The sequence below is a fragment of the Ctenopharyngodon idella genome, chromosome 15 (assembly GCF_019924925.1).
Source record: "Ctenopharyngodon idella isolate HZGC_01 chromosome 15, HZGC01, whole genome shotgun sequence".
Lineage (NCBI taxonomy): Eukaryota > Metazoa > Chordata > Actinopteri > Cypriniformes > Xenocyprididae > Ctenopharyngodon > Ctenopharyngodon idella.
In genome coordinates, this window is record NC_067234.1 from 9054336 (window position 1) to 9080849 (window position 26514).

The following is a 26514-nucleotide window of genomic DNA, read 5'->3' on the forward strand; positions in this document are numbered from 1 at the left end:
CGCATTGAGAAGTCTTTTAATTAAAAAAAATCCAACAGATCACAGGTAGCAGGAACAAAACAGCAACCATTTAACAAAGACAAGACCAGAAGTATATATACACAGGCTAAATTAGTTAATTAATAGAACGACAGGTGACTATAACACATGCTAGCTGTGTGGCACAGACATCTGAAGGTAACTATCATGTCTTGAGTACTGAGATTTCTCACAATAATGCAAGAACACTTAAGTGTACAACAGGATTTCACACTTGCAATGCGTTGTTGGTCAAGCATTCACATCTGTATGTTTTAACTTGTATTAGGTGTCTAGCCTTATGAAACAAATGAAAACACACACATTGGGTTTTCATGTTTTATGGGGACATTCCATAGACATAATGTTTATACTGTACAAACCATCACAGAAAACTTTCTGAATTTTTACATTTTCAAAAAACTGTAAAAACAATCACTCTGTAACAGTTGTGTTCAGGCAAAAAGATGAAGACAGACGAATAGATCAAAATACTCCAGGTTTAATTACAAGAATCAAAACAAGCAGACAGGCAGGATAAACACAACATAAGGCAACATAGATCAGACAGTGACTGAAGGTGAAGGTACAACTTAAGTAGTGGACATAATGAGGATAATGACTAACACACAGCTGACACATATGAACTAATAACGATGGTAACCAGGGAGACGGACGAGTGGCAGGAAACAGAACAAAGGAACTGGTGGTTGCTTGACCTGTGGCTCAATGTCCTGGCGGGGCATCCCCAGAGACGGCACAGGACTGTGATCATCCAGAAGCGATGGGGCTGGAGGTCTGGCTGAGCTCTGTGGTGGTGGAAGTGACAGGAGACTAGACATGATGGTGTCCTTAAACAACTATGAAGATTCAGATATTGGGTGGGATCAGGTGGGAGTTGTCCCTGTCGAAGTCGATCAGCCAGTCCTCTGCTTTCGTTCCCTCGTACACTGGTGTCACGGGCTCACACCCCTGGTCAGGACCACATTGGGGCACTACATGCGGGGGGATGCCAAGCTCTGTTCTGTTTTCCTCGGGATCTGGCTTGCTCGTCGCTGTGGGTGGTGCCGCTCGGTCTGCAGGGGGCTCACGTGACATCTCTGTGGTTGATGGTGTAGAAGCTTGCTCTGGGTCTGGCTGCTGTCTGGATTGGGACGCGACGATCTCCAAACACCTAATTATAGTCTCCCTCCAGTTCAGTTCATTGGTGTTTGGGAGGTCGACGGGATGATAGTAGTTGGCCCCGATCCAGAAAAGCGACTTCAGGGTCTCGTTGTCAAGGGTGCTGGTGATGGCAAGACAACAAAAGTTAACATAAAAAATAAAAAAGTTAACACACTCTTGAGCCAGGACGACAAACTTGGCCCGGTCGTCCATTTTGGGCGGTCCGATCTTCTGTAACAGTTGTGTTCAGGCAGAAAGATGAAGACAGACGAATAGATCAAAATACTCCAGGTTTAATTACAAGAATCCAAAAGGCAGGGTAAAGGTACAACTTAAGTAGTGGACATAATGAGGATAATGACTAACACATAGCGGACACATATGAGCTAATAATGATAGTAACCAGGGAGACAGACTTAAAATATGTCAGTGCCATTGTTTTGTCTCAAGATGCACACCAGTAATGTTTTTTTTCTAGTCTAGGTTTATAAAAGATACTTTAATGCCCTAATTTAACTAAGGTCTAATCCTGGCTTAGTGTAAGCCCTGTCTGTGAAACCAGGCCTCAGTATGATTTATAAGTGGTTTTGGGGATCAAGGATTTTGGACATTTTGTGCCCATAATGTAGGGTTTACAAGGACCACACACACACACTGCATTCCATTTACATTTTTATCTAAAGCTGTTGTCAAATGACAAATGCTACAACACAAGGAGTTCATCCTATGCAAACAATCACTCAAAAATCGCAAAGATGGCTAAAAAATTAGATAAAAAAAAAAAAAAAAAAAGAAAGAAAAAAGTCTGGTATTGTCATTAAGAGAGGATCCAACTGACCTAGAGGCCAGGAAAAACCAGAAAGGAAGAGAGTTCAGTGATAATGAGGAAGTACTTTTCGCTAGCAAAGAAAGCCCAGGTCTGCTGTAAAACATAAACGGTAGGTCTAAAGTATCTTCAGACATGAACATGGTGAGCAGTATGTGAAATACAGGCCTTGATCCTGGAACAACACTTTGATTTTCCAGAGCTGGAAGTTACAGATCTACACCTGACTTCGGTAAGTATACTGAATTAACTGTAACCAAACAAGTTATTTGATGTATAAACATATAAAACATGTATAAACAACATGTGAAAGTAATGATGCTGCAAACACTGAAACTGATACTGGTGTTAACGCCAACTACTGCCTGAGGGTGATTGCCTTGAGCACCCTAAGACATTAAAGGGTTAGTTCACCCAAAAATGAAAATTCTGTCATTTATTACTCACCCTCGTGTCGTTCCACATCCTTAAGATCTTCATTCATCTTTGGAAGACAAATTAAGATATTAAGACCCTTCAGAGGGCCTTTATTAACCCTCTGAAGTCACGTGGAGTGTGTTTTATGATCGATGGATGCACTTTTTTGGACTTCAAAAACTCATTCTCCAGTCACTTCCATTACGAAGCTTGGATGAGCCAGAATATTTTTAATATAACTGATTGTGTTTGGCTGAAAGAAGAAAGTCATATACACCTAGGATGGCTTGAGGGTGAGTAAATTATGGGGTATTTTGCATTTTTGTGTGAACTATCCCTTTAATGGTAATGTCACAACACACAAATGTGTGAGTATCGATGTTTTTTCCATGTGTCACTATTGATTTGTCTGTTACAGATCATTTGATATGTACTCAATTTACTTCTACTTTACTTTTTTCTTTAGTGTCTTTGTTTAAACACTAACATAATAATTTTCACCCACAGAACTGCCAATCACTGGATTTTTTCTCTTTTTCTGACCATTCTCTGTAAACCCTAGAGATGGTTGTGCATGAAAATCCCAGTATATCAGCAATTTCTGAAATACTCAGAACAGCCCATCTGGCACCAACAACCATGCCACCTTTCTTCCCCATTCTGATGCTTAGTTTGAACTTCAGCAGATCATCTTGACCATGTCTACTTTATACCTGCTCTCTAAGACAGTGGTTTCTAAGCCTGATCCTGGAGTTCCCCCAGCACTGCACATTTTAGATGTTGCCCAAATCAAGCACACCTGATTCATCTCATTAGCTTATTAGTAAAGACTCCAGGGATAAGTCCAAAATTGCTCTCTATACCCTTAAATAGGGCACTATTTGAGGGGACAGCCATTTGTAGTGGTGTCCAAAACCATAGTGGACGATAATGTTATCGAGTGTACAACTGATGTCCACATCTATCATCTATCCATCCATTTTCCAAACCGCTGGTCCAATGTGACTACATCGTAATATCATACAGGTATAAATTCCTTTTTAATTGGTTATTAAAATTGTTTAATGAAGGTTTATGCATAGTTTCCATGACAGAGTTCAAGATAAATATTTTCATCTTACTACTGGAGCTGCCAGTTTGCTAAGTTTCAAATGATCATTAAACAGCAAGCACAAACCATGCAAAAGTGGCAGCCCTTCCAGCGCACTCCGAATTTGCTCACTCATTTTCATTCACTCCCTCAAGTGAACTATATTAGTGGAGTAATGTAGGAAATAGTGAATGAGGGTATAGGGGGGAGATTTTGGACAGCCCAGGATCTCAAATGTGTCAGATAAAAGAGACATCTAAAATGTGCATCTAAATTCTGATTCAGGATCATACTCTGGCTCAAACATGTACGGCTGCTGAATTTCACTGGTTGCCATTTTTCAACATTGAACACAACATGTAATGGTGGGGACATTAAAAATGATTTTAATATGCAAAAGTGTTACCCAATCATAGCAGTGTGTGTTTACTTTACTTTAAGTCTTGAATGTTTCAAAGAGAGAGTCAAAAATAGGATAGAAAAAAATAGCCTATTACTTCTAAATTAATTTTTTTTTGATGATCTTGCTAACATTATAAGTGGACCTAAGAGAACATTATAAAATAAAAAATGCAGTTCATGTAAACATGCTCAATGCCTCTTTTTCCACCCATCAGTATTTCACTGCTCCTTCTGTTTGTCCATTGCTGATGTCTGGAATAAAATCACTGTCTTATCTCAATAATAATGCTTGTCAAGAGACAGGAAATGTTTTCAAGCTCTTTCACTGGCCACACCAAGCCTCTGTGCTCATTGAGAACAACATTTTTAATTTAGCTTTAAATGATGTTATGGAAATTATATGAAAGTGCATTTCACAAAGTGCATCATCATATGCTTGAATCAGTACAGCACAGGATACTATATACAATTAAAGGCCTTGCTATGTATTGTTTTAATATAAGATTTAAGGTTTTTTGTAGAACCTGTGCCATGTGGCTCTGATCTGATAAAGAGTGTTTGGTCTTCCTAAAGTATATGTAGCAAAATGGCAGTATTATGGTGGTCTAAGCACATTCATATTGGCTATGCATCTGAGAAACAAAATGTTCCTTTGTAACAGCTTACAAAGACAATTCTCTCTTCAATGTGTACCCATCTTTTATTTATGACCTCATTCTAGACTAGTGCTTTTGTCATTTCATTGTTGAAGTGTGTGCATACAGAGACTTGAGTCATTCCTGAAAATTAAAAGGAACCAGTGTTTTATTGGAATACACAAATTACTGTGTACAGTCGACTGTGTGTGTGTGGTTTGTTGGCTGTGGGCATGAATTGTATAGGGGTGGGAGTATGTCACTAACACGCAAACAGAGCTTTCATGTAGCTTTCTCACTATACAGTGGGTACGGAAAGTATTCAGACCCCCTTGAATTTTTCACTCTTTGTTATATTGCAGCCATTTGCTAAAATCATTTAAGTTCACTTTTTTTTTTCCTCATTAATGTACACACAGCACCCCATATTGACAAAAAAACACAGAATTGTTGACATTTTTGCAGATTTATAAAAAAAGAAAAACTGAAATATCACATGGTCCTAAGTATTCAGACCCTTTGCTCAGTATTTAGTAGAAAAGCACCCTTTTGATCTAGTACAGCCATGAGTCTTTTTGGGAAAGATGCAACAAGTTTTTCACACCTGGATTTGGGGATCCTCTGCCATTCCTCCTTGCAGATCCTCTCCAGTTCTGTCAGGTTGGATGGTAAACGTTGGTGGACAGCCATTTTTAGGTCTCTCCAGAGATGCTCAATTGGGTTTAAGTCAGGGCTCTGGCTGGGCCATTCAAGAACAGTCACGGAGTTGTTGTGAAGCCACTCCTTCGTTATTTTAGCTGTGTGCTTAGGGTCATTGTCTTGCTGGAAGGTAAACCTTCGGCCCAGTCTGAGGTCCTGAGCACTCTGGAGAAGGTTTTCGTCCAGGATATCCCTGTACTTGGCCGCATTCATCTTTCCCTCGATTGCAACCAGTCGTCCTGTCCCTGCAGCTGAAAAACACCCCCACAGCATGATGCTGCCACCACCATGCTTCACTGTTGGGACTGTATTGGACAGGTGATGAGCAGTGCCTGGTTTTCTCCACACATACCGCTTAGAATTAAGGCCAAAAAGTTCTATCTTGGTCTCATCAGACCAGAGAATCTTATTTCTCACCATCTTTAGCAAACTCCATGCGGGCTTTCATGTGTCTTGCACTGAGGAGAGGCTTCCGTCAGGCCACTCTGCCATAAAGCCTTGACTGGTGGAGGGCTGCAGTGATGGTTGACTTTCTACAACTTTCTCCCATCTCCCAACTGCATCTCTGGAGCTCAGCCACAGTGATCTTTGGGTTCTTCTTTACCTCTCTCACCAAGGCTCTTCTCCCCCGATAGCTCAGTTTGGCCGGACGGCCAGCTCTAGGAAGGGTTCTGGTCGTCCCAAACGTCTTCCATTTAAGGATTATGGAGGCCACTGTGCTCTTAGGAACCTTAAGTGCAGCAGAAATTTTTTTTGTAACCTTGGCCAGATCTGTGCCTTGCCACAATTCTGTCTCTGAGCTCTTCAGGCAGTTCCTTTGACCTCATGATTCTCATTTGCTCTGACATGCACTGTGAGCTGTAAGGTCTTATATAGACAGGTGTGTGGCTTTCCTAATCAAGTCGAATCAGTATAATCAAACACAGCTGGACTCAAATGAAGGTGTAGAACCATCTCAAGGATGATCAGAAGAAATGGACAGCACCTAAATTAATTATATGAGTGTCACAGCAAAGGGTCTGAATACTTAGGACCATGTGATATTTCAGTTTTTCTTTTTTAATAAATCTGCAAAAATGTCAACAATTCTGTGTTTTTCTGTCAATATGGGGTGCTGTGTGTACATTAATGAGGAAAAAAAATGAACTTAAATGATTTTAACAAATGGCTGCAATATAACAAAGAGTGAAAAATTTAAGGGGGTCTGAATACTTTCCGTACCCACTGTACACAGTTTTCTTGTATGCATGTAATCAGTTTGTTTTTTCCATATAAGGAAAGTCAGTGTTTTGAACAACAATTTTCTTTAAATAAATCTTATTCTGTGTTCTGGAATCACATGCTTTAAGGGATGAGAAAATAATGACAAAATTGAGCTAACCCTTCAAACCTGAGGATGGTCTTCAGTAAAGAAAAGGCATGTGAATGCCAAATAATGTCTGTCAGGGTTAGGGATACAGTGTAGCAATTATAAATATTACAACAATGAACGAACATCTATAGGAAGTCCTCAAAAGTACAGCACTAGTATTTAGACACTTAAAACCCAAAAATGTCTAAAATGTCACTGCATTAGATAAACAACTGTTCATAGTTATTATGATGAACTAAACCAGTGGTTATTCTGTTACAATCTTAGAATAAAAGGTTCCATATAGAACCTTAAAGGGTTCTGTCAGGCACTTCATATATGGAACCTTTTAGGGATTCCCATTGTGGATCATTGTTCTAAAAGGTTGAAAACCTCTGAAATTGAACCTTTTTGGCATAAAGGGGTCTTTAAAATTGAGTCAGTTCAGTGGGGTTCTGGTATATAGAACTCCAGGGTTGCTTTTTCTCCTCAGGAGAACTGACTTCATATATACAATAAAAAAAAAATCAGCTTTGCACCAGTTTTTTTTTTATAACTTCATGCCCAAATATTAAATAATTCGAACTAAAGCCAATACTATCCTGGCATTGGTATCAGGCCCGATCCTGCACTCATGTACTCAAACTCGTTCTCATTAAAATGCAGCATGCAATGTTTGTTTCCACAGAAAGAAGCACTAACAACAGAACAAACAAGGAGCGGAATGAGTGAGATATCTGTGATTAAGGATGTATATGACGTAAATTTATTGAATTGATAGAATATATACAGTAGAACAAATTTAGTATTCCATACATTGGGTAAAATCAGCATGGGGCAAAAGACACAAAGTATTGATACAAATACTTTATTTTAGCTAATGTTTTTAATAATGTTTAAGTTAATACTTGTTCAAAGCAATCACTTTAGCAAAGTTTGTACTGTTTTTGGTTTATTTTGATAAAAGAATTCATTTTTGTTCAATGAATATATTGTCATTAAAATATGTTGTCATCAAAAAAATATGTTTTTTTTAATTTAAAATATGTAAATTAAAAACAACATTCTGACAAAAAACATCAACACTCTGTCGATCAGACTTTCCATGGGTGGGGATATTAAAATGTGGAAGTATAATCTGTCGTTTTCACGAAAGCCCTGGAGCTGTCAAAAGTCCATCATAGGATGATGTGTTTTGCATCATTTGGCGGACTTTTGATGACAAATAAACATGGTCCAGATAACACAGAGAACGAGTAAAACATTGTTAATTTACATATACTACCAGAATTGTAACAATACAAAGCAGGTTGAAATCAGTGAAGTTAAACTTTAAGCATGTAACACTTCAAGCACACATCCCTTTCTCAGAAACTTTGCTAGAAAGCTTGTTGTTAAATTGTTCATTTACTGCAGATATTTCAAAAACAAGAAATAAAAATGATTTACATATTTATAATGTTATAATATTAAAGAGTGAGGAGAGAGCTTATGTTGCATGTGCTTGATTGTGTTCGCTCACTCATCCATTTGGATTAAATTTTACTAAACTGTACATACTGTAAGTAAAAACATGGTACATGATTCCTGTATAATAAGTGGTTCCCCATATCATTACAGGAAAACATATGTGATTACTGTACCACTGCGCTGAAGCAGCTCTAAATATGCACTCTGCACATTTTGTTTGACGAGTAGTTTGATACATCATTGTACTTAGACACAGATTTAGACAAATGCAGTGAGTGAACACCATAGACAATCAAATGTACAAGTTACTGACATGGTTTCAGCAGAGAAATGAACAGCAGGTGCCGTTCACAGAATTTTACTTAATACTCCTACTGTTTTTAGCACACAGCACATTCATTTTTCCAGTGTCCTTTCTCAAAACAATAATTACAAATGGACTGAATGTTTTGAACTTGGACAAAGATCATAAGCCTCCCGCATCATAAACCTAAGCAAAAGCACTACAAAGGTTTTGAAACTATAAAGTATCACTTAAGGTGCGGTCAAAAAAAAAAGGACAAAAAAATCCTTTTGTCTGTTGTCAATACTGTAGAGATGCAGTCACTTTCAATCCAAGTAGCTTTCTGTTGGATAAATGTCAAATTTGCGTGACCAGCATGAACACAAACAAATTCTGCATGGGAAACGTTTTCACCTTAACGTGAATCACCAGATTGCGCAGAATCTTCTTGAAATGATTGGAAATCGACATTTAAGGCAGCTTTTCCTAAAAGCACTGTAATTCTAAGTAGAAGTAGAATGCAGCACTGGACAATACTGTCCACTGGAAAAATCCTTTGTAGCTCTTTTGTGGCTAAGTGTTAACTCATTTAAAAAGAGAGAATCAGCAGGTGTGTTCACTTCATGTTTGTTTATATAAAAACCTGTCAACTCTCTAGCCACCTCTACATGCATTTGCTTGTCTCCTTTCTTCCAATTCCTTTGTCCCTGAAGCTTGTAGACACCGCTTTTTTTCGTGGCCATGTCATCGTTCCTATCCGGTACTGACAACGATATAAATGCTTCCTGGGCTTTCCCAATAAACACACTCCGTAATAACAAAGTGGACGCCAAGTCATCACAATGCAAATTATATTGCAATATTTTCAAATGATGAGGGGAAAAAAACAACATCTGGATCCATTTCATTACATTTTGTGAGCATTTTTATAATGCTTGAATAAATCAGACAGCCGACTTACACCAACATTTACTAGATCCAAAAAAAAAAAAAAAAAATCCCCTCTGATTTCTACGTGTCCAGCAGCACATTTAATCTGACTTTTTCTTTAGTCAGCTTTACCAACTCCAGTTCAGTCTCAAAAATGCCCCAAAAGTGCCCCAAAACCCCCCAAAAATCTTATCAAAAACAATCAAACAAACAAACAAAGGAAACCGTAATAATCCTTAGAAGAACAATCAGTTTCCCTTTCAAGGGAACTCGTGCTGCGTCGAGACGCTGTGGCTGGTCCTCCCCGCACACGTTTGTGAAGTTTTATAACCTGGATTTGGGCTCCACCCCGGGGTTTAGAGTGCTTTCGTCTTAGTGTGCGCAATGATTTCACACGGACAGTATGCTAGTATGGCGGCATGGGTATAAGGTTCCTATAGTGTCTCAATGCAGTGAGAGTTCCCTTGAAAGGGAACGTCCCGGGTTACGACTGTAACCCTGGTTCCCTGAACGCTGTGTCACCCTGCCATACTCCCTGCATGCCTGTGATCAACTTGCTTCAGCCTATCAGAAGCTAGCGATGTTTGTTCTGGGTATGCTTTATAGTTTCCTGATTGTGACATCACCCACCTCTGATGTTCAGTCACGCCATTGGACTTATTTCACACATGCTTCACGACACAATCACGCAGCGGTGTTCCCACAGCGTCTTGACGCAGCGTCTCATCCCTCTTCAGGGAACCAGGGTTATAGTCGTAGATGTTTCACTTTCAGTGTTAGGCCCTAAAATTTGGTTTGCTCAACTGAATTTTAAATATGCAGCCTGAACTGTAATGTAAAATTTCAGACACTGATGCATTTTATTGTGTCCAAACAGACAGGGATGGGGGCGGTGCAGTAATTTTTCAGTTGCTGTAAGTGGTCAGACATTCATCCCTACAGCAAGAGCATGCATAGTGAGTGATGGCTACAAAGCTGATAGTGTTGGAGGGCACACAGGCACTGTTGTGCTATTCTAATAAAGACATAGTTTAGTGAAATTTAAACACAGTCAAGACAGAAAGATGGCAAGAGTGCAGCATTATTCCCTTTGGGCTGTAAAATTCAGACAGCCTATCCTAAACTCAGCATTACACCCTCCAGGGCATTCAAAAATCTCCTCCAACAAGTCTGAAGCAACGCCCTATTACATTAAACATGCAAGATAATCTAAACAGCAGACCAAAAAAAAAAAAATGTGGGTGGGTAGCCATTATTAAAGAATTTTTTGAAAACTATTTCAACTGATTCTGTCTATATTATAAATAAAAATTAAATAAATAGAGAGAGAGAATAGAAATAGAAAAAGTAAGTGCTAATATTACTGGGTCAAGTGTTGATAAAACTGCTAAAAGTCTTTAGCAGTTTTTTGGAAATGGCCAAAGACTCTGATTGAGCTAGGCAGGTCATTCCACCAGCAGGGAACAGACAAGGAAAAGGTCCGTGAGAGTGATTTCGTACCTCTTTGGGATGGCACCACATGGCTAGTATTGCTGATATCACTGTGATGAACAGTTGACATCTAAGCCTTTATTCACTCTCACTGGTCACATGACCAAACTCTACAAGTTACCAAATGTAAGCATTAACACACTATTTCACTTACTCAGTATCTTCAATAAAAATTAGTAAAGTTCAACTGCTTTATTCAGACTGTGTTAATATATAATTGTTTCTTGGATGAAAATCAGATTACAATCAATGCAAATCAATGCAAAAATCAAGGTAATTTTTTTGTGACCATGTTTAATGTCTTCTGTGTGTGTGTGTGTGTGTGTGTGTGTGTGTGTGCGTGCGTGCGCGCATGTAATATGATTTGAGAGTGATTTAAGGCTTACATTTCAAGTTGTAAGCCCTAATTCAAGTTGTAATACAAAGTGATCATGTCACTTCAAAGACTTGGAATATAGCAGTCGAGTCATATATGGATTAATTTTGTGATACCATTATGTTTTTGGAGCTTGAAAAGTTTGAACCCAAAACTTTCAAGCTCAAAATGTCATCAATGATGAGGGTGAGTAAATGATGACAGTAAATGATGAGGGTGAGTAAATGATCACAGAAATTATGGGTGAACTACTGTATTGCTTAATGTGTGCATAGCAGTATACAGATTATATTATATGAACATTGTAAAACCTAACAGTCAAATTTACTAAATCAGGGATGTCCAATCCTGCTCCTGGGGCCACTATCCTGCAGAGTTTAGCTTTAGAGTTAACCCCAGACAAAAACACCTGAACCAGCTAATCACTGTGTTCAGGATTACTGGAAACTTCCAGGCAAGTGTGTTAGGATGGATTGGAGCTAAACTCTGCAGGACACTGGCACTCCAGGAGCAAAATTGGACACCTCTGTACTAAATGAAATTAGTTCATTTCACTTAAATATTACAGAAAGTTCACTGCATTTAAGAGAAATCAGGTAAATGATAACATATTAAGGAGAACTCAAACTGAATGAATTACATCAGATTTCTATTTCCCAATATGCTTTGCTTCAGACTCTGTAAGACGAGTAAATATTGAAATTAGGTGTTATTTTATGTTTTTGCTGTTAGTGTTTTTTTCTGTTATGTTGGGTTTTAAAGGGGTTTCTGTTTGGCTGAGGATGGGCTCAAAAATGATAAAACTATATTTATGCTGCTTTGTTTAAAAAGCAGTAACTGTGCTTGCTGATGCAGTGATAGTAACTTTGCTAATTACATTAGCATTAGGTACATTAGTTACCCCTGCTGAAAAATCCATCATGAATTCCATGGTCCAGCAAGCAAAACATACCTTCTGTTAGTGACCAGGGGCTGGTTGCACCAGCTGGACGTACACCCGGTCATAAGACTAAGCTTAACGTAAAATGCGGTTTAAGTCCTGCGTATAATTAATACCTGTTGCACCATCTTGGCGTAGCGCACGTCTGAGACTAAATTTTATGCCTAGTCAAAGGTAAATGTAAAGTGAGAAGTCTTGACTTGTTTCCATGGTGAAAATAAAGATAAATAAAAACGTTGAGACGATGGCGCGTCTGGTATACAGGCTACACGATCAGTGGGCTTTCCGGTGTGAAAGAGTAATGAGAGACCGGACCAATCCTCTAGATGCTAGATATATATGGAGACCGAGAATTTATTGAAAGGTTTCGTTTCAGCATGTTGCATATTCTTACTGAATAGCTCAATAATTTTTCTTGTTTCACAATCTGAGTAATTATTATTTATTTTTTTTTCGGCTCAGCAGTCATTTTTCATCTATTCGTTGGAGCCAATGAATTCAAATTGATAACCATAGTAACGCGAACGGCGTCTCAACTAACAGTGCTGTAGAACATGCCAGTGTGTACACGCATTGTCTACACTAAGCGCAGCTGCGCCTAGTCATAGTTTTAGATGGTGCAACAGGTGTAAATATTTATCGGAAAGCTGGACGTAACTAAGTCCAGCGTAGATCTTACACCCAACTTTTTTACGTCCAGCTGGTGCAACCGGCCCCAGAAATGTTAAGGCATCAATGGAGCAAGGCTGGTGGTGCGAGTGCTAATAAGAGTCATCTGTGTGCTACACTGGTCTCAAGTCTCACAGAGGAGAGATAGAAGGGTAAAAGGAGGAGAGATGACAGTGAAGGACGAGAGAGCCATTTTATTATGTTTACATGCGGCAGTCGTCCATGAGGGGCTGCTGCTTTACTTTGTTTTGCTGTTTATTTATTTTGGTCATTAAAATTATGCTGAACGTTCGCTGGTTCACACCTCCTTCTTCCCTAAGCCTTAAACATCGTTACACATACCCCATCACATTCAATTATTACATTGTCCATCACTGAACTTACCAAAAAAGACATTTAGATCTTAGGCAAGAGATACACCTTTCCTCATCTCTCTTCCCACAATAGTGTTAAGACCTTCCCATGCCTGTTTTGCATCCCTCATATATAACTTACTACTTTATTCTTGTATTCTAACTTGGCTTTCTTAGTTTGACCTCTAAGTTCCTTTCTTTTCTCTCTAACCAGTTCATTATCACCTTTCAAAAAAAGCAATTTTTTTTACTCAAGGTCTGATTGGTTAGTGTTAGGACAGCATGCCATCCAGTCCGGCGAAATAAAGTGAAACTATGGATTTGAAAGTGTGCAGTGATGCCTGGAATCACTTTAATCATGAAAATACAGTTAAGTGCAAGACGTGCAGTGCCAATCTGCCATATAGACGACCATTATAACCATTATAACGAGAACACAAATGTAATGGAATATTGTAAATTCTTTCTTTAAAGTGCTTTAGTTTCCCATGTTTCAGCGTTGTTATGGGAAGAGCACATTCACAATGGGACGTTCAGATAAACACAGTCAAGTTCATGTGCACATTCGTGTCCTTTTGTACAGTTTTATTTTATGTTGTATATATCTGGTTAATCTTATTTATGATGCATTTGGTTGAGTTTATTAACCCACTAGCAAAAGCTTCAGTTTACATGGTGTTCATTCACTCTTCAGTTTCACCTCAAATTCAATGCCAGATTGATTATGATCAGGCTATTTGATACGGTCATATTTCTTTTACATGTTCCTTTTTCAAAAACATAGGTGATATTAATAATCTAGCAGTGTTATTTTTTCTTGTCATATTTTGTTTTCCAACAGTAGGCCTGTTTTAAATTATAATAATTTCTCATAATGGCTTCAAAAACATGCAGGGATGTCTGGAATCACTTGATAATAGAGGTGTAACAGTATACAGAAGTCACGGTACGTACAAATCAGTACGTACCTCGGATTTGGGGTCAGGGTTCGATACGAGTTTGGTACAACAGGAAAAAGCAACAAATCCCCAAGGTTTCTTTTCATTTATTTTGAAAAGACCGAAGTGCAAATTACAGTTTGTTCCACCTAGTGCATTTAGTCCCCCTGACAGGCCTCAGTTTGACCAACGCTGCGCGATTGTAAAAAACTATTTTTATTTGTGTACACTCACAATAACAACAAAACACTGTGCTTTTGTAAAATAAAGAAAACAAACAGGATGCCGCTTTCTGCCGTCCTGGTTTCCTTGCCGTGAAGTTTGTGGAGGGGTAGGAGCACATCACTAAAAATTAATCGAAATAGCCTAAATTAAAAATTAATCACGTATAGGCTACTAGCAAGCTCTTGTGTACCACCTGAACAAACCATTTTTGTTTTGGGTTGATGCATAGATCTCTACTACTTCTTCTGCTCTTTTTCCCATTGTGGAGGTTAGCAAACAGCATTGCATAAATTTTAATAACAAAGAAAGTACAATAACAAAAATAATTGTCCACGCCTAGTTTTTGTTTACCTGGATTTTCTTTTCCTGGATATTAAGTTTTCAGGTTGAAATACTGTAACTATATATTACCAAGCTGAGCAAAGTGTTGGTGGCATTTAAATTATCATCATTATTATTATTATTATTATTATTATTATTATTGTTTGTTTTACATCAGGGGTTTTCAAACCTCTCCAGCCCTGCACATTCTGAATAGCCACTTTTCCACCATTGGGCCGAACGGTAAGGAATGGTTCCAGTTATTTTCACTTGAGCCTGGTATGGCATTCTCAGCCACGAATAACCTAACTGGAATAACTGGCTAACCGTGCTGGTAGAATGCGTGAAGTGACGTCGCCACTCATCACTTGTTTGTAGTCTGACTACCAGTTTCTCTCTGCAGCTGGCTAAGCACGCTATTTGTACAAATTAATAATAAAATTAATATCTGATCATCCTTTATAACACGGTTGCTATTTACATCTCATGTCATCTGTAAACTTTTACGTTACCAGTGTAGTGATTTTTGGATTAGCCTCACACAAGGGCACCACAAATGTAGTTATTTATGGTCTTAAATACTAATATTAATATTTTGTATTAATATTAATATTGAGTCAGATGATTCCTTCCAATTCCTTCCAATATTCCTTCCACAGCTGATTAGCTGTGGATCAACTCATCAGCTGATTAGTAGAGCAATGCTGGGGAGCCTCCAGGAACAGTTTGAAAATGTCTTATAAAAGGGCACCTGCATTAAACAAGAAGACGCACGGGTGTGCCCGAAGCCAATCAAGATTGACGTGTTCATGGTGCAGCGTCAAGTTCCTTTGAAAGCGTGTAAGCAGCATGCACGTACCAAATTGAGTTCTCTTTTGCGTCTTTTTGCACTTTTAAATTGGCAAGGCTTATAAATGTGCAAATGACAAAACAGCACTGGCCCCGTCAGACAACAGTTCCATCAACTTTCCCTTGCATTGTTTAAGCTGGCCCCGGGCAGTCCTTATTGTCAAGCCCTGAAGGACCTTTGAAATAACTGAAATCATTTGGCCAAGTGGAAGTACAATGCAGTTAAGACCTGCCTGGAACTACTGTAGCTATGCGTTTAGCGGAAAATAATTGCACACTAACCAATCAGAATCAAGTATTCAATAGCCCTGTAGTATAAAACCGAACAATCCACACATAAGATGAACTCAACAGATGCACAAGTATCTTGGATGAAGCTTATTTGCATTTAGTATACAGATATTTACTCTAACTGTACATTTCAACTTGAGATAAACCAAATATCCTCTTCAAATGAACCATACTGCCAAATAACATTCCATGTAATTGCCTAAATTGGATTTAGTGTCAATGAAAACTGCCCAAACACATTCATACAATCTTTTTATTTACTGGATAATAAAAAATAAAAAACAAATCATAAAAAAACAAAGGTCAGTGTCATAAAGAACATGTCTGATCCATTGCTTGCATTTTTCAAGATTACTGGCTAATTTCAGGTACAGAACAAAACTGCATTAACTAGCTACCCTGGATGCCTAGTATCCAAATTACATATGCCATAATACCTTTTTACCACAGTTATAGAAATTTGCCAAAGAAGGTACTGACAATTCAGTAAGCTTTAATGCTTGATGGACAAACTAGCGGATAGCCACAGTGCAGTGATTTGATTGGCTATTTGAGCTGTCACTCATTAATTTGTCATAAGGTCAATTTGTCCTTAGAGTAAAAAGATAGATCTCAAATGCTGGAAAGGATCTGGATGATTTTTCTAAAGAACCATGGACAGTTTAACTGCTCAGGACAAAAAAGGTCTCATGAACAACTATCTCAATTATAAAAATAGTCATGAATCATTCAATGTTGAATCTTGAGAAAAAATGTTTTAATTCAGCTATTATTTTGTCTTGTGTCTGAAATAAAATTACTGCCTTGAATAAGCTAACATTTTTAACATTTTGCAGATTCTGCAAGATGTATGTAAACTTATGACCCCAACTATATGCTTCTATATAAATGCATAATTGGAGCTGCTTCTTTCCTCAACATGAGAGCAGAATTATCTGCAAAAATCACTGACGCAAAGAATGTAATTTACCAAGAACCCAAACAGTTGCAGTTAACTAGCATTGAGCAATTAGAGAAATTCCCCACCCCCGGGCGTGACCCAGGTTGACCTCACTTCTCATTATAGGCAGGGATGAGTGGGGGAAGTGAAAGAGTTTCTGTAAGACTTGTGCAGTTCAAACTATGAGAATCTGTCTTCTTTTGAAAAGTAAAAGAAATTTATAAAGTTAATGTGTAGTGTGATGAAACAGAGGTTTGACAGGATTGGGAGGTATAGATGGAAAAATTAACAAGCCTTGAGTTAAAAAAAAGAAGAAAAAAAAAAAAGAGAGAGAATCAAAATGTAGACAAAAGATTTAGACTTCCTGGAGATGTTATGGTTGAGAGAGAAGATATTCATTCCCACAGCTATGTGCTCTGTTGGCCTTCATTCCCAAAACAAGGCCTTAAATACAACCTCACTGAATGCCCTCTGACTTATCACATGGCCCTAAAACTGCAAACAGCCTGCAGATGTGACGCTAAGCAGTAGGGCTATACTTAATAATATTATATCTTATTAATAATTATTTAACTTGCTCAGAAATTACTTATTTTTGCCATTGCTGTTATTGATTTTCAGAGGAACCATCTTTACAACCAAAGAGTCACTGTTGCCAAATACAGTAAAAATAACCAATCAAATGTTGTTTCATTAAAATAAAAAAATAAAAAGTTTCGAATCGATTAATTAAATCAGTTAAAACTGAGTTATCGATTAACATGCTACAAGTTTATCTGGCACTGAACTCAGCAAAAAAAGAAAAAAAAGAAACGTCCTCTCACTTTCAACTGCTTTTATTTCCAGTAAATGTCTTCATAAGTAAATGTAAAAAGATTTAAGAACTGAGACATAAACTGAACACATTTTAAAGATAACTGATGTACAAAAATGGAATAATGAGACCCTGAACAAAGCGGGATCAATATCAAAGGACCTTTTTACACCTAGTCACTTCATGCGTTTTCTCTGATCGGATAGCTATCCCATCACGAAAAGACCAGGTGTAAATGCCCTCCAAAACTCTTCCGAGACAGATTTAAATCCGATCAACCACTCAAACCAGTTCAGGAGGTCTGAGATGCATTCCAGAAGAAGAGTGTAAATGCATCTGTTTGTTGAAACCACATATGTAAATTTTACTCCTCCAAAAATGTTAAAAAAAATTAAATGTGTGAAAGATTTTTAAAGGCTATGTCTTCTTACAGCCAGATATGACAGCACTACTGCAACACTCGTCGCCGCAGATAAGTATCAAGACAACGTTCAAACTGCCACAAATGAAACTGAAAGTTCGACGTCGCATCCTGAAGCTCACCACACAATCATCTTCATTAAAAACAGTCAGACTTTTCGATCTTACTAATGCTGATGACGCACTCTCTCCTATTGCGGTCTCTGAACTTGAAATTAGCTGATGATCAATAAAATCTGTTGCTTTCATTAGGGCTGTGACGGTAGGCATGACAACCGCGCCGCGTGGAGTGTCACCGGCGGTAGTGTGACGTGTATATATATATATATATATATATATATATATATATATATATATACACATATATACATATACAGGTGCTGGTCATATAATTAGAATATCATCAAAAAGTTCATTTTTTTATTATAAATTATTTTTAAAAATGAAACTTTCATATATTCTAGATTCCCTACATGTAAAGTAAAACATTTCAAAAGTTTTTTTTTTAAATTTTGATGATTAGAGCGTACAGCTCATGAAAGTCCAAAATCCAGTATTTCAAAATATTAGAATATTTCCTAAGATCAATCAAAAAATGGATTTGCAAAACAGAAAAGTTCAAGTTCTTTAAAGTATGTTCTTTTGTGCACTCAATACTTGATCGGCAGGACATATTACAGCAAATTACTTGCTCCTAGCACAAATTACTGCATCAGTGAAGCGTGGCATGGAAGTGATCAGCCTGTGGCACTGCTGAGGCACTATTGAGCCTTCAGATCATCTGTATATTGTTGGATCGACTGTTTCTCATCTTTCTCTTGAAAATATCCCATAGATTCAGGTCAGGCATATTGGCTGGCCAATAAAGTACAGTAATATCATGGTCAGCAAACCACTTGGAAGTGGTTTTTGCACTGTGGGCAGGTGCTAAAGTCCTGCTGGAAAAGGAAATCAGCATCTCCATAAAGCTTGTCAGCAGATGGAAGCATAAAGTGCTCCAAAATCTCCTGGAAGATGGCTGCATTGACTTTGCACTTGATAAAACACAATGGACCAACACCAACAGACGTCACGGCCCCCCCAAATCATTATTGACTTCAGAAACTTCACACTAGACTTCAAGCAGCTTGGATTCTGTGCCTCTCCAGTCTTCCTTCAGACTCTGGGACCATGATTTCAACATGAAATGCAAAATTTTCTTTTATCTGAAAAGAGGACTTTCGACCACTGTTCACTGTCCAGTTCTTTTTCTCCTTAGCCCAGGTAAGATGCTTCTGACGTTGTCTCTGGTTCAGAAGTGGCTTGGTAGTCCTTTTCCTGAAGATGTCTGAGTGTGGTGACTCTTGATGCGCTGACTCCGGCTTCATTCTACTCATTGTGAAGCTCTCCCAAGTGTTTGAATCAGCTTTACTTGACAGTATTCTCAAGCTTGCGGTCATCCCTGTTGCTTGTGCACCTTTGCCTACCCAATTTCTTCCTTCCAGTCAACTTTGCATGTAATATGCTTTGATACATCACTCTGTAAACAGCCACCCCATTCAGTAATGACCTTCTGTGACTTACTCTCTTTGTGGAGGGTGTCAATGATTGTCTCCTGGACCATTACCAAGTCAGCAGTCTTCCCCATTAGTGTGGTTTCAAAGAACAAAAGATACCCGGAATTTATACTGTAGGGATGGTCATTTAATGAAACTCAAATGTAAATATTCTAATATTTTGAGATACTGGATTTTGGACTTTCATTAGCTGTACGCTCTAATCAACAAATTAAAAAAAAAAAAACCTTTTGAAATGTTTTACTTTACATGTAGGGAATCTAGAATATATGAAAGTTTCATTTTTTAAAATAATTTACAATAAAAAAATGAACTTTTTTACGATATTCTAATTATATGACCAGCACCTGTATATAAAATAATTTTTTTAGCAGTGACGGAAAAAATCTGCAGCCTGTCAGTCATTTTGACAGATTACTGAGGCTGATGTTGCTTGTAACTGTAATTCTCACCCCTGTGAAAACGATACACACAGGCAAGCACCCAGTTTAAGTCCATTTTATAATAATAAAGTTATAATACTTACTTACATAATTAAGTTTCTAATCCAGTTTGTTTTGTTTTAAATGGTTCGTTTTGTTATTTTTCTTGCTGACTATAAGTTTACGGTCAACGACTGGCTTTTCTGAGGTATAATAATACGTGACATTGTTTGCAACACTGATCTGACGTGATACAGATTTCAGTAAGCTACTGTATCTTTCAACATATTTTTTTATTTTCATTCATGTTTATTTCGTTCTGTACAGTAGTAAAGACGAAAGGATGATCGCATTCACTCACGATCCTCGACAAGTGTTCAAGATGAAAAGTGACGCAGTCTTTGATCAACTTTCTTTTCATAATATAAATAAATGCATAGCCTATGCCTATTTGCTTATCCTGTAAGTTCGTGAATAAAAATGAAAATGTGGACGAAATCAGAAGCTATTATATGTCTTATCATTCAAATATAAAAATGAAAATGACGGGTAATAATTGATTATGACAGATTTACGATCCTATCCATCAAAATGACGGCGAAACGCAAGTCTAACGCAACCTCAGATATATATATATATATATATATATATATAACCAACCCGGACCGGTTGTTGGTGATTTCCCACCGCGGTAGTAAAAAATTGCCACCGTCACAGCCCTAGCTTTCATTGACGTGAGCTCTGTTAAATTTGAATATAGCGTGGGAATTGCAGGTTGGATTTATATCTGTTTTGCAGAGACAGTTATGTGTCCAAGTGTACATGGAACCGTTATATCAAATCAGCTATCCGATCAATAAAAATGCATGAAGTGACCAGGTGTAAACAGGCCCAAAAGTAACAATCAGGTGTGGACACCAGCTGCTTAAAGTACTACAGAGCATCTAATCCTCATGAACTGCAGCAGATTTGCCAGTTCTTGCTGTGAGATACTCCACTCTATCACCAATGCACTTACAAGTTCTCGAACACATCTGGTGGGTCATATAGTTACACATGGTCTGGCACTACAAGGACGATCCGCTGTCATTCCTGTCTCCCTGTAGCACTGTCTAAGGTGTCTCACATTACAGACATTGCTTTGGCCACATATGCAGTCCTCATGCCTCCTGCAGCATGACTATGGCAGGTGATTTTGTTAGTTATTTGAACTGTGACCTTAATCTACCACCTGTAAACTGTTAGTGTGTTAAAGGCCCACTGAAGTGCACAGAACACAGCATTATTCAATGTGTTGACGTAATTTCCACTGAATCAGGAAGACAGGGTGGGACATATCGAACAGCTCCTCCCCTTTTTAAAAATTGCCAATCGCGTTTTGTTTATATCACAGCTCGGCCAGAGCCGTTAATATCACTAAAGCTGCAGTTTCCTCCTAATTTCTAACCATTTCTCTTCCTAATCTATGTCCATATCCATAAACACAGCATTCTATGCAGAATTCAAATAGGTACGATACTTTTTGTGATCTGCGTCGACTCGCGCATATGATCCGCTATGTGCTATCATGTCTCTGGACTGGAGCAGACTTTAAACCAGTGGTTCTCAACTCAACAGTCCCGTGGACATTTTTACCTAGGAAACTCATATTTACGATAATTCCAAGAGCACGTGAAGGCAGCGTTAGTCAAGTTTCTAACCTGTCTGCCCCACAAATACTCAAACAAACACTGCATATTACAGTGTAAGTATATTACAGCTATCTCAATAGAAATATGCATTGAAAGTATTTCATGAGATCCTGTTTGTCTATTTAGAAATCTATACCTACATGCTGTCAAAGTCAGTCATAATAGCAGAAGAGAGACTTGGTGAAAGATAAAATGCAAAGAGAACAAAAAGGTGCCTCACACAAGGCCTGATTCTGCTGACCTGGTTCTCCGTGTCAACACACATCCTTCATGTGCAAAATAAACAAAACAACATGAAAATGTATAAAGCAAGGCAAGAGCAAGGCACCAGAATCAGACTGAGAAGAGTCCTGAGAAGACCCTCCTTAAAAGACCCTCATGGTCACCCTGTAGAATATGCTGCATTTTGGACTCTGGAGTGATTTGTTCCCACCAATCTACTTAAGACCAAACAACTGAAATGCTTAAACTTCTAAACCAACAAAAATTGATGTAACCTATAAGAATGCAGTGAAAATGCCCCCAAAATTCAAGATATTGGGGCAAAAAAGGCCCCTTAATGAGTTTTTGTCTTTCATATTTATATCAGGGATCAGCATGTGACAACAGCTAAAGTACAGAGCCCCGGACATGACATGCAGGAAAAAAAATAGTATGCACATGATTTATAAATCGAGGGAACGAAATAGTAAATCGTGCACACGTTTTAGTAAATCAAGGGAACGAATTACTAAATCATGCGCACGATTTAGTAAATCGAGGGAATGAAATAGTAAATCGTGCGCACGATTTAATTTTTTTTTCTTGCATGTCATGTGCGGGGCTCCTGACTAAAGAGGTGTATGTATTTCATTTAAATAAAGTCCCTCGAACTAGCATACGGATGTACATTTTGAGGTAATCATTCATCATAGTCATTAGTCACACAGCATGTTTTATTAAGTTAGGTGCTATAAATACTATTAAAGTGTGGGATTGTAACCTGCTCTAGAGCACAGATCTGACAAACCATTCGCACTACTGGAGGTGCCAGCTTCTGTGATTATCCCTCCGTGTGCAATAAGGTTGCCAGCCGCTGATTTATATTACATGATATAGGTGAGAAATATTAAAAAAGCAAGTTTTTTTTTTTCCCCCCAAATATCAGCATAATTGCAAATATGATATTGATTTCACAGTTCAATAAACAAGAAGTTAAGTGAGTTACATATTAACCACAATATTGTCTGTTTTGGCTCTATTTTGCCAACTAAAATAGTTCCAAACAAATCCAGAGCCGAACCATTGCACATCTCCAAGCAACACACAGTGGTGATTCGATTCTGAATGAATCTGCATTTTTGAATGAATCGTGTGAGTGAATGATTCAATGACCCCTTCATAAAGACAGTGGCTGCATCCGAATATACACTTCCCAATCCCTACTATAGGAGGTAGAAAACAATATGTTTTTCCAGTAGGCAAAAAGTACGCCAAAGACCTACTACTTACAGAACTTTGCATCTGATGGACACTATAGTATCCCATGAGGCCACAGGAGAGAAGTCGGCAGTGAAGCAGGCAACATATTAGCCTTTAAACAGTAATACATACATATTTATTTTAGATTTGTAGCTATTGCTGGAGTGACATGCATGAAAATTAGGGGTGTTATGATACACAAAAATGACAGTTCGGTACATACCTCGGTTTTGAAGTCACGGTTCGGTTCGGTACAGCACTAAACAAAATTTACTGAACAAATTGTGTCTCTGTCTTTAAATAAAAGTTTCTTAAGAATAAACAACAAAATTATCTCTGCAGCTGCTATTGCTGTAAACTGTATAGGGAGCCCTTACTTGCACATTAGTATAATATTAAAGGTTAACAACAAAGCCCAAACTATTAGCCTAAATTCAGTTGCTATTTATTTTTAGATATAATAGTCAACACTCAAAAAACAAATTGTATGCAAACATGTAAAATGCACAATGGCAGTTTTTGCATTAACTTCTAAATCTAATTATAAAATTATGTTTTTACTCCGATTCGTTGTTGAAATATAATCTTTTACACAGTGGCTGTCATTTTCATGACAGATTTAAACATACATTAAATAAACAAGACATCACTAACAAGTTAAGTAAAATATAATAAATATATAGGCAAATATAGTGCATATATTTAGTGAAAGTTCATTGCTCTGACGAACTAACAAGCTGTGGACTCACCTGAGTTAAATGCTTAAATACAAGACAGTGTTTACAAGCTGTTTTATTGACGTCTTTCCGCCGTTGAATTGAGAGATATTACATGTTTATTTCGTTATAAAATGGAAAGAATTTGAAAGATGACACTTTGTTTCTTATCGAAAGTAAGAAAACACGGAGCTTATTAAGGTTAATGGTGGTTAGGCTCATAGACGGTAAAAAAAAAAAAAAAAAAGAAAAAAAAGAAAAAGAAAGAAAAAAAAAAAAAGGCGGACGACGCATCTTCACTCTCTTCCATTGTAGTAACTGAAGTCGCCAGTGTGCCAGTATGCTGACATCTTGAGTCTCGAATCTGCACATTGTGAACTTGGAGCCCGAGTCTGCGCAGAAGTGAGCATGAAGTGGAGCCGCAATATCAAGGTTACGCCCACACTCAGAACAACTCATTATGTCGGTGTGAAATAAACAGTTATGGAAACGTAAAGTCCGTTGGTGCCTCAGTGACTACTTCAGTCAGAGAAGCTGTCAATCTCAGCTGTCAATCATGACATCACACCCCCGTTTTTATAAAAAAAAAAAAAAATTGAAGTGTAATTTGTTTAGTTTGTCTCATGTCCCATTACATTTCATGGAGAGGGTGGGGTTTATGACCTATACTGCTTCCAGCCACCTGGGGGCGATCGAGACGCTTTCAATTTCATTTTTCAGGACTCATGTGGCACGCTTGGTTAGGCTACTATGCTGCATTCGTCGTGTAGATCTAATGGGCCAGGGCTGGACGGGGCAGCAGGGGGCAGAGTGCGTTCGGTATGGCATGAGAGTATTGCAGTACGTACCGTGGGTGGTGTATCGCGGTTTTTCGGTTTGGTTTCAATAACGTTACACCTTAAATAAATATGAAATGATTCAGAAAGTTCTGTCGTAACCTTATGTCATCTCCCTGCCTTTGTTTATTATTTGTTTTGTTTTGCTTTTTCCCCTCGAAGAATTTCCTGATGTCACTTCTATAGCATGTGACAGTGACAACCATATTTAAATTACACCCACAAAACAATACAATGGACAGAGCAACACAGCGTGCCAGACAGTGTTACTTGCAGTCAAATTTCTCATATTGCGCACAACTCATGCAAACATGCACAACATATGCAAAACTAAAAAAAAAAAAAAAAAAAAAAAACTACATTGTAGAGTTAAACATCTATAAAACACATTTGACAAACACCTCATCCTTACCATCTGTAATTGCTAAAGTCACAAAGGTGCTGATTGTGATCAAAGCCTACTGGCTGAGAGGTTTACCTTTAGTACAGTGGAGACAGCTGTAATATGTCGATTGGTCTGTTTTAATGTCTCAGATTTGGTTTTTAGAAGACCACTGACTATGCTTTTGAATTCTCCTCTTCCTCATTACCTGAGATCTGCCTTCCTGAGCATCTGGATCACCAGTTGCACAGTAAGGGCCATTCTCAAGTCTGTTGTCAAGGCCATTGTCAAATCCTAAATAGCATCTCTCATAGGCCTTTAAAAAAAAAAAAAAAAAACTGTACTTTCTTTTTCACATTACTACCTTTCACGCTGTATTACTGAGGCAACATTCCACATTTAGCCTATTGTTATTTATTTTATACATCTATTTTGTAGCGATATCAAGTGTAATCTTATATCAGAACTGTTAATAAAACAAAATATGTCCAAACTAGTTTTGATCTAATGTTTAAATTTAAAGGCTTTCTAACGATGCTCACCTATGTATTTGGCTTTTCTAACTAAGCTTATTTGTGCCCTTTTTACCTTACAATGTCACCTTTTTACTCAAACCTTACAGTGTTAAATTTAAACAGGCTCCTCTTTAAAAGAGTTAAATTTAAGGGATAGTGAAATACAGTGTGAAACATATGCACTTGGAAAAAAAGAAAAGAAACAAGGAGTAACTACAGTAGGCCTACAATGCAGATGGCTAGCTGCAGCAGCATTAAAATGTTGTAAATGCATTCACATGTTCATATGCTGTTAAACTGCATTACTGAATGAGGCTAAAACTACTGCAAATCAATAATACTGTATTCATACCATCAACCCTTGCCAATGTATCCATTAACAACAGAGCACATCCAAGCAGTGGTTCCCAACCCTGATCCTGGAGCTCCCAGGCCACTGCACACTTTACATGTCATCTTAAACAAACACAAGGGATTCATGATTAAACTGATCAGTTCATTAATTCCAACACCTGGAGTGGGTGTGTCAGATAAGGGAGACGTCCAAAATGTGCAGTGCTGAAGAGGGAAAACCAGGGTTGGAAACCGCTGCTCAGTGCTCGACAGCCCAGCACTACATTCCTCTGCGGCGTTTTTACTACGCACGTCGCTAAGCTGTTTATTTGTTGAAGAACATCGTTATAAATCAAAAAAAAAAAAGAAAAAAAAAAAAAAAGACATAAACCACTAACAGAGGCCATTAGTGGCCCACAGACAATTATTTTTAAACACTCACCTTGTTCATTTACAACTTCCACAATCATTCGCCGCAGAGTAAGTCTAGCATATGACCTATGCGTAAAAAACGAAATACAATGTTTGGCAAAATAGATATTTTCCTCTATTGCCCGTTATAGGTCGGAGATCCAGGCACAGTATGATTCTCCTTACGCAAATCACTGGAAAAGGGTGTACACATTGTCTTGTCCGTGCACCAAACAGCATCAAAATAAGCCAAAATGAGCTCTGTCCTTGTCCGCATGT

General features: G+C 38.0%; 1 protein-coding gene and 1 long non-coding RNA gene across 3 annotated transcripts in view; both read right to left on the bottom strand.

Annotated features, from left to right (window-relative positions):
* On the bottom strand, window positions 1–26513 carry LOC127495388 (uncharacterized). Its single transcript, XR_007925115.1, has 2 exons — window positions 26267–26513; window positions 1–1303 (listed from the first exon to the last, which is right to left on the bottom strand). It is a non-coding gene; the product is annotated as an uncharacterized LOC127495388 (long non-coding RNA).
* dock10 (dedicator of cytokinesis 10) overlaps window positions 1–26514 on the bottom strand; it is a 125114-nt gene that overhangs the window by 98351 nt on the left and 249 nt on the right. The window lies entirely within an intron of this gene.